Genomic DNA, 8177 nt, shown 5'->3' with positions numbered 1-8177 from the left:
GAAGTTCATACAGTTCTAAAACATAAGACGATCAATGACATTGTTACTTGCTTCTGAATTTCATGCAGTTCTAAAACATCATACGATTAATCACTTTTCTATGTCTTTCTAAAGCTCATGTAGTTCTAAAACATAAGACCGTCAATCAAATTTTCATTTTTTTCTGAAATTCAGACAGTTCCCAAATCTAAGAGGATCACGCACATTGTCATTTGTTTCTGAATTGTATGCAGTTCTAAAATATAAGACGGTCAATCATATTTTCATTTGTTTCTAAAAGTTATGCAGTTCTAAAGCACAATACGATCAATCACCGTGCTATTTCTTTCTGAAGTCCACGCAGTTCTTAAATATAAGACGATCAATCGCATTTTCATTTTTTTCTGAAGTTTAGGCAGTTCTAAAACCTAAGAGGATCACGCACATTGTCAATTGTTTCTGAATTTCAGGCAGTTCTAAAAAATAAGACGATCAATGACATTGTCATTTTTTCCTAAAATGCATGCAGTTCTAAAACATACGGCGATCACTTACTTTTCTATTTCTTTCTGAAGTTCATACAGTTCTAAAACATAAGACAATCAATCACATTTTCATTTTTTTCTGAAATTCAGACAGTTCCCAAATCTAAGAGGATCACGCACATTGTCATTTGTTTCTGAATTGCATGCAGTTCTAAAATAAAAGACGGTTAATCATATTTTCATTTGTTTCTAAAAGTTATCCAGTTCTAAAGCACAATACGATCAATCACCGTGCTATTTCTTTCTGAAGTCCATGCAGTTCTTAAATATAGGACGATCAATCGCATTTTCATTTTTTTCTGAAATTTAGGCAGTTCTAAAACCTAAGAGGATCACGCACATTGTCAATTGTTTCTGAATTTCATGTAGTTCTAAAAAAATAAGACGATCAATCACAATGTTACTTGCTTCTGAATTTTGTGCCGTTTTGAAACATAATACGATCAATCAATATGTTATTTCTTTCTGAAGTACATGCAGTTCAAAAACATAAGACGATCAATCAGATTTTAATTTGCTTCTGAAATTCAGGCAGTTCTCAAACCTAAGAGAATCATGCACATTGGCATTTGTTTCTAAATTTTATGCAGTTCTAAAATATAAGACTATACATGACATTTTCATGTGCTTCTAAAAGTAATGCAGTTCTTATACATAATACGATCACTCATTTCGTTCTTTCTTTCTGAAGTTCATGCAGTTCTAAATCATTATACGATCAATCACATTGTCATTTGTTTATGAATTTACCACTGTTCTGAAATGTAAAGCGATTAATCACATTGCCATTTTTTTGGGGTCATTTACAAAATACGTGATGCATCAAGGGGGGGGGGCTCAAAGTTTTATTATCCATGCTAAGTGTACTGGAAAAAGCATCAAGCATGGGGAGGGGGGTGTTTAGAGATTTAAAAAAAAATTCAATTGTATCACGTATTTTGTGAATGTCCCATTTATGAAATTTATGCAGTTCTGAACATAAGACGATCACTCACATGTCATTATTTTCTGTTTAAAATTCATAAAAAGTAACAGTGTGATTGGTCACCCTATTTTTTAGAAGTCCATGCAATTCAGAAAGAAATAACAATGTGAGTGATCTTCTTATGTTTTAGAACTGAATGAAATTTAATATGAAATCACAATATAATTTATCTTCTCATGATTTAGAACTATATGAAATTTATGAACAATTAAGAGTTTGATTGATCGCCTTATGTTTTAGAACTGTTTAAAATTAAAAAAGAAATGATAATGTGATCGATCGCCTTATGTTGGAGAACTGTTTGAAATTAAGAAAGACATGACAATCTGCGTGAACCTCTTAGGTTTTAGAACTGCCCAAATTTCGGAAACAAATGGAAATATGATTGATCGTCTAAGGTGCACAGCTGTATGTAATTCAAAAAGGAAATAAATGTGAGTGATCGTCTTATGTACAATAATTAAACGTCTGATGCCAAGAGCAGAATTAGGTACAAGTTTTAGAAAATTAAAATAAAAGTTGCAAGTTTTTCAAAATATCTTGGAAGCGGAGAATCCGAATATAAATTAAAAAATATTTCGGAAATGATATGTCGCATTCAGGAAAGACAAAAGTTTTTTTTTATCAGAGAAATTAGTAATCTTTTGCAAAAGTAGAAAGTTGAAGTTCCGCTGAAAGTCTGTTTGAGGTAGTAGAAGCAGAAAAATCCCAAGAGTGCAAGAGTAAGGAAAAGAAAGTTTATTAGTCCCCTGCCGGTTTTATTGGAGGTGGATGCAATGTGTAGTGTGTACTCTGTCCTAAGGGAGTTTGGCAAACAGCATATAAAAACTCGCATTTTATTGACACAAAAGAGATTGTAATTAGTTCTTTTTTTTACAATTTAACCTCCGTTTTCAATTTTTGGCCCCTCTAGAGAAATCACAAATATAATTTTAAATAAATAATTTGTTTTTTATTACAATTTATTATTGCCTATTTTAATTATTTTTAAGAATTTATTTACACACCTGCAGTTTTTTTTTTACATTTTTCATTCTTTTTTCGGCTCCTCAGTTACGAAATTTTTTACGCTTCAAGTTTATAATTAGAAATAATTTTGAAATAATTCTGAATTTCGCTATATCAGCTTTAAATTTTTTTAAGGTTTATATACATATTTTTTAGTTAAAGAATTTGTATTTACACAATTTTTTATTAAGTGCCTTCAGGAAAAATGAAACCAATGCAAAATTATTACGTTTATTTCTGTAACTCACCCGGAAAAATGAGGAGTTTTGAGAACACAGCATCAAATATTTTTTTTATATTTTAAAATATTCCAAAATATTTAGCATTTTAAAATCAACTTAAAAAACAAACAATTTCGAATTGAAAAGGATTTTTCCTTCAAAGATTTTGATAATGAGTAATATTCTAAATCTAAATAAAGTGCTAAACATTAAACGATTAAAAATTAAAAAGTTGGAATATCGTATTGCTTATAACTTGAATAGATCAAAAATTAAACTTTTGAAATAATGATCCACATTGAACCTTAGTTTTTCAATAATTTCCTTAATTTTTAATAGTTGCAATTTTTTATTTCTGAATTTTAGTGATAGACGCAAAATCGTCAATTTTACACTTTTATAAATTTTAGTTTTGAAACTAAAAATAAAATACTTGAATTTTTAAACGTATAATTAACTATTTGTACATTTTTTAATTTGAAACCTTTTAAATTTACTTAAAATAAATCAAATATAAAGGGTTAATTTCAAAAAGTTTTAATAGGACAATTCTTGGTGACTAAATTTTTTGACTAAATCCCTTACTCTTTAAAACATCAAAATTTAGTTTTCATTCACAAATTTTTAAATTTTAATCGCTTTCAACTAAAAATTATTTAAATAAGATTTTTTTTTATTTTATCACTTTTAATACGAAACAATAACATTTCAATTTCTTTGACTTTAATGTTTGCTTTTAGAAAAATTTGTCTAATCGATTTCAATGTTAAATAATAATTTTTTACATGCGAATCAATTTAAAATTCAAGAAATTTTAATCGTTTTAACTGAAAATTATTTAAATTTAAAGTTTTTAATTTAAACGCTTTTAATAAGAAAAAATAAAATGAACATTCCTTTGAATTTTTAATAATCCAATTTTTTAAATTCTGATCTCAAAACATTTAATTTTTATTGTTTTAAAATTTTCTTATATTCGAAATTTTATTTTGAATTTATTCAATTTCGAGATTCTTCAATTTAAAATAATATTGTCCTATTTTGAACGCTTTGAATTTTTTTAATGTCGAACGATACAAATTCAAAATCTTTCTAATAAAATTGTCTAATTGTCAAAATTGTAGGCAGAATCTTTTTTTTAGAGCTTGGAATTTGAAATTTTATAATTTCATACAATTTAAATAACAAATTATTCAATTCGAAACGCTTTTATCTAGAAATAATAAAGTTTCAATTTCTTTTTATTAATTTCAAAATATTGCCTTTTTTAAAATCATATCTTATCTAGATTTTTGTATTTTAAACGTTTTTATTTTAAAATAATTGTTGAATACGTATTTTTTAATTTCAAATGCTTTTAATTCGAATTTATTAACTATTTTTTCACAAAAGTTTTGAACCTAAAATATTAAAAAATAATTTAAAAAGGGTTTTTACGTGTGTTATATTTTTAATGTTAGGAAATAAAATTCCAGAGTTAAAAAAATTCTTTTTTAATAATAATATTGAAGGCAGTAAAATTCAGTAAAATATTGAGAATGAAAAAATTTAAATAACATTATGTAATATAAATAAAGATATTATAAAAAAATTAGGAATTTAATTAAATAAATCGATGAGACGATTAACTTGAAAAGAACACGCCTCATTATTTGAATTCAATTAGAGTCGTGAAACTTTTTTATATGGACTTTACTTAGCTCAAAGTTCGTTTTCAATTAAGAGTGTTACTCGTACTTTAATGGTAATTACACTTTTAATAGAAGAAGTCAATGAGTCCTTAGATTAGAAAAAGTTGAGAACAATTTCCCTTAAATTAGCGATCTAGTTCAGAAAGTTCAAAATTAAGAAAATAGTTTAAAATATTAAAAAATTACACAATTCTAAGAATCTTATATAGATGTAAATGTTTGAGGAGTCTTTTTTTTGTTTCTTATATTGGCAGGTTAAATTTCACATTTCACATTTTTTTGGAAAATTTTTCCAAAAAATAATCGTAAGGTACATTACAACAAAGTTTGGGAATTTTTCCCAAAAATTTTCAGGAAACCAAATCTTAACAAATAGTTTCTAAAAATACGTGAAACTTACTCAAGTATTTCAGAGAACTTTCACAAGCTTTCCTAGGAAAATTTCTCATACATTTTATGGAATATTCACTGGAGAAATTTCGGACAAAAAATGTTCATAATTTATTTGAAAAATAAAAATAGGAATTTCTGATAAAAATTGTGAATTGAAAGAGGTTTAATTCAAGGAGTAATATTTATTACTTTTAAAATTTCCAGCTTTTAAAGAAAATTTACATAATTCTAATTATTATAGAAAAAATTCCCAGATATCAAACAACGTTAAAAATCGAATAATAATTAACTACTGATGTTTTTTCCCTTTCTTTCATGAATAATAGTAATAAATCATTTGAAATAAATCATAAGTCAATGTCCTTCACATATAAAATCTCTTATAGTATTTACCTGTTTTTCAATTTTTGGGTAAATTAACCAAAAATTAATAATATTTTCCACATTATTTGTGTTTCAATTAATTAAATTGTTCAAATATTCCTGTTTCAGAAGAAAGATTCTATCATTAAAAGAAAAATATTAATTGGATCCCAGTTAAAAAAATTCTTTGATACAAAGAAATTTTTTAGTTTAAAGCAATAATTTTTTGTTCTAATAAAACATTTTTTTTCATTAAAAATTAATCTCTTCATTTTCAATTAATTTCGGGCCAGAAAAAAAGGGTTATGAAACGGTTATTTTACTTTAAAAAATAAATTAAAGCTTTTAAATTGAAGTTCGAAAAATTCGCAAAAAATTTCTTGTTGCTAATGATCATTATTTTTTATAATATTCTTACAGCATTTTTCTTGATATAAAATTGTAAAAACCGATTACACTTCTCGTCTATACAGCCCAAGTTGAAGAGAAAACATTGATTTATTAAAAAAAATTTTGTGTTAATCAAATTTTGATTTTTTCCGCAAATTGGAATAACTCTGGAACAATTTTTTAAAGTTTTTGTCCTCATTTCGGCCTAGTCCTTACAGTATTTTGTTTAATTCTTCGAAGATTTTTCAAATTTATTTGCCCTAGATTATACCCTTGGGTTGAATTTTGTACAGAAAAGTTGCAAAATATTAAATAATGATTATACTCACCACACAGTTAAAAAATTTCAAAATAAACATAAATCATGTTTTCCTAAATGTGATAAACAAGCATTTAAAAATTTAATTTCAATTATTTACACATTATTGAAGTTTTGCAACTTTTTTGCCATAAATTGGACCACAAGCTAAAATTTATAGATAAAATTCTAAAAATAAATTATAAAAAATTATAAATAAAGTACTTTAGCAACTTTCCTATAACAATTAAATCGAAAATTTACTTAAGATTATTCAAAGCTGTTTAAAAAATTCATTTTAACCCATTAAGCTCATTATATTTTATAAATTAGTTTCACAAAAAGAATTCAATCTTTTTATATATTACACTGAAGGATATTTCTGTAATTGAAAAAAAACTTCTTTTTTTTACTAAATAATTTTTATTTATTTAAAAATGATTGGTTCTTTTATATCTGAAAAAGTAGTTTTTTTATTGTAACAATCAAAATATTATAACTGATGTTATTTTAAATAAGAAGCATTTTTTTATGAAAAATATTAAAATTCACAAAAAAAAACATTAATTTGAACTATGCTTCTTTCAATTTAATTTTTTCTGACTATTGCTTCTTACCAATTTAAAAAAAATTATTGCATTTAATTAAGTGACGGATAATTTTTTCTGTGAAAACATTCTCTACAAGTCTACTGTTTCTAATTTCTAAATTAACTAAATAAACTTAAAATATAATTTTTTGTTCAATAAATGTTTTGTTCATATTGTTCAAATTTTGTTCAAAGCCGTCGTTATTTGAAAAGTAATTATTTTTCAAAAATTGGTAAGAAGCTAAGGTTATAAAAATTTCAGTTGCAAAAAAAAACGCAGTTAAAATTAATTTTTTTTCGTGAATTTTAACATTTTTTATAATAAAATGATGTCTTTTATTCGAAACAAAATCAGTTATGATATTTTGATTCTAAAAATCATAAAAAAATATTTTCTTCTGATATCTGACTTTTGGCACGACCCAGCCGGACACATTTTCAACATTTTTTTCAATCGCTCCATACACATATTGAAGCGGTCCTAAAAAAATTAAAAATAGTTATATCCAATGTAAAATTGTCTGAAATTTGATTGATGTAATCAGAATTTTGAATAAAATTCTTTTTTAAAAAGTTATGGTTTTTCGGGTCGCTGATTACGAATATGATATTAGATTATCAAAATTCAAGTTGGCGCATCCAATATGGCGGCCAAAAATATTTAAACTGGTTTAATTTTCATGAAAATAGTTACTGACGGGATTTTTTCTGTCGCAGATTACGAACATGTTATTAGAATTCCAAAATGAAAAATTGCGGATCCAATATGGCGGCTAAAAATATTCAAAAAACTCGGCCGCCATATTGACCCGCGATCTTGAATTTTTAAATTCTGATAGCATATTCGTAATCAGCGACCCAAAAACCCCCTATTAACAATTTTCATGAAAATTAAACAGCTTAAAAAATGTTTGGCCGCCATATTGGATCTACCATTTTGAATTTAAAAAATCTGATATCATATTCGTAATCAGTGACCCGAAAAATCTCCTAGTATACATTTTCATGGAAATAAAAATAAAAATAAAATTGTTGTCGTTTGAGAAAATAAAATTTTTATATATAAATTTTTTACTTCAAGCCGCCATATTGGGGCCTCCATGTTTTTTTTAAACCTATCGATATATTCTGAAGTTTAGGGTCCATGGACGCAAAAAATCCACAAATCGCAGAAATCCACCGATGCTTTCGATCCGAAAAAATTAAAAGAAAAAATTTATTTATTTTCAAAACCCCCTTTTTTATTAAATAAACAACCATAAATTTTTCAAAATGCATTTCAATTTCAATTCTGATCACATAAATCGAAAGCTCAGACAATTTTACATTGGGTAAGACTATTCCCAATTTTTTTAGGACTGTTTTAATAGTGTATGAAGCGATTGAAAACAATGTTAAAAATGTGTCTGACTGGGACTTAATGGGTTAATATCTCAGATAACTCGAAAAAATATCGATAAATAAAAAAAAATGTTGTTCAGGATTTTACAAAATATTACAAAAAAAATCGAGTCAGCTTGAAAGGTGTTAATTATTTTTTAAACTTTTGGAAGAAACTTTGAAATATTCAATAAGTTTTTAGATATATTTCATAGTTTTGAAATATTTTTAATTTCATAAAATCTTTTAAAATTCCTAAATATTTTTTAAACTGACTTGAATTACACCAAAAATGGTTAAAATCTTTCAAAATAAGCAAAAATGCCTGAATACTA

Source organism: Belonocnema kinseyi, chromosome 9 (assembly GCF_010883055.1).
Source record: "Belonocnema kinseyi isolate 2016_QV_RU_SX_M_011 chromosome 9, B_treatae_v1, whole genome shotgun sequence".
In the NCBI taxonomy this organism is placed as follows: domain Eukaryota; kingdom Metazoa; phylum Arthropoda; class Insecta; order Hymenoptera; family Cynipidae; genus Belonocnema; species Belonocnema kinseyi.
Note: the sequence above shows the minus strand (reverse complement) of the source record.